Source organism: Myotis davidii, unplaced genomic scaffold (assembly GCF_000327345.1).
Source record: "Myotis davidii unplaced genomic scaffold, ASM32734v1 scaffold996, whole genome shotgun sequence".
Classification (NCBI taxonomy): Eukaryota; Metazoa; Chordata; class Mammalia; order Chiroptera; family Vespertilionidae; genus Myotis; species Myotis davidii.
Window position 1 is genome coordinate 5,364 of NW_006286973.1, and position 1,888 is coordinate 7,251.

General features: G+C 54.3%; 1 long non-coding RNA gene across 1 annotated transcript; it reads left to right on the plus strand.

Moving 5' to 3' along the window:
- The first annotated feature begins 242 nt into the window (after nt 1-242).
- LOC107182294 lies at nt 243-1,139 on the plus strand. The gene is made up of 3 exons (XR_001513010.1): nt 243-494; nt 603-801; nt 1,089-1,139. It is a non-coding gene; the product is annotated as an uncharacterized LOC107182294 (long non-coding RNA).
- Nucleotides 1,140-1,888: the final 749 nt, after the last annotated feature.

Sequence of the window (1,888 nt, forward strand, 5' to 3'; positions counted from 1 at the left end):
CCAAGACAAGGCGATCCAGAGGTCTAAAGACACTCTTCAGGAGAAGGCGATCCAGAGGTCCCCTGACGCTGTTCAAGAGAAAGCGATCCAGAGGTCCCCCGATCTTTTCCAAGAAAAGGCCACCCAGTGGTTCCCCAATGGTATCCCAGGGAAGGGGAACCAGCTGTCCCTCGATGCTGTCCAGAGATGGGGACCCAACGGTCACCCGATGGTATCTAAGAAAAGGGGACATAGCCGTCCCCAGACGCTGTTCAAGAGAAGGCGATCCAGAGGTCCCCAGACGCTGTTCAAGAAAAGGCGATCCAGAGGTCCCCCAACACTGTTCAAGAGAAGGCAACCCAGCGGTCCCCCGAATCTGTCCAAGACAAGAGGACACACCTGTCCCCGGTCCCCCGATGCTGTCCAAGAGAAGGCGATCCAGAGGTCCCCCGACTCTGTCCCAAGAAGTCGACCCAGCGGTCCCTTGACGCTGTCCAAGACAAGGCGATCCAGAGGTCTAAAGACACTCTTCAGGAGAAGGCGATCCAGAGGTCCCCTGACGCTGTTCAAGAGAAAGCTATCTAGAGGTCCCCTGACGCTGATCAAGAGAAAGCTATCTAGAGGTCCCCTGACGCTGTTCATGAGAAGGCGATCCAGAGGTCGCCTGACGCTGTTCAAGAGAAAATGACCCTGAAGTCCCCTGATGCTGTCCAAGGGAAGACGACCCAGCGGTCCCCCGACGCTGTCCAAAAGAAGGGGACCCAGCTCTCCCCCGACGCTGTTCAAGAGAAGGCGATCCAGAGGTCCCCTGACGCTGTTCAAGTGAAGGCTATCCAAAGGTCCCCCAATGCTGTCCAAAGAAGACAACCCAGCGGTCCCCCAACACTGTCCAAGAGACGGCGATCCAGAAGTCCCCTGATTCTGTTCAAGAGAAGTCGATCCAGATGCCCCCCGATGCTGTCCAAGGGAATGCGACCCAATGTTACCCCAAAGCTGTTCAAGAGAAGGCAATCCAGCATTCCCTGACGCTGTTCAAGAGAGGGCGACCCAGTGTTCCCCAGATGCTGTCCAATAGAAGGTGACCCCGCGGTCCCCTCATGCTCTCCAAGAAAAGGCGATCCAGTTGTCCCCCGATGCTTTCCAAGAGAAGGGGACCCAGAATTCCTCCGACGCTGTTCAAGAGAAGGCGACCCAGTGGTCCCCCGACGCTGTCAGGGAGGCGGTGACCCAGCGTTCCCCATCGCTGTTTGGGAGGCAGCGACCCAGCTGTCCCCTGAGGCTGTTCGAGAGGTCGAAACCCAGTGGTTCCCCAGCACAGTCTAGGAGGCGGCGACCCAGAGCTCTCCCAATGCTACCCAGAGCCCAGTTCCCAGGGAATGACTGCATTTTGATGCCTTGGAGTGCAAACCAGGAAATTTTCAAATGAAAACCCCTCTCTGGAGCCCTATTCTAGGTCCTGCTTCTGCAGCAGAAGCTGGGGAAAGTAAAGGGTGGTGTGGGTGGTTCAATAAAAAAAAAAGAGTATCCAGGTAAGGCGAAGTGGTGTCTTGGGAAGCATCATTTCAAGAATGCCTGCTGAGCTTGGAAGACTACTTGGCATCCCCTGGAGGTCAAGAGGAGAGGCTGCCCTCTCTGGGAGTCCACTTCTCAGCCCCCACTGAAACTTCAGAGACTGGACTTTTTCATGGGTCCCTTTCCTCCCCTGCTCCTTGGCTCCCACGTTTGTGGGGCTTCTTATTAAAGCATTTGGTTCTCCCAAACTTTCTAATAAACTTGATGATCCAGAAAAAAAAATTATCAATCTTCTTTTCAGAAACTGTTTCTCTACCTTAGTGGATGTTAAACATTTGTGGTGTGGGACTTTCTGAAGTCCTGGGTGGACTTCTACTAGAAAAGGAGTTGGGAGTGA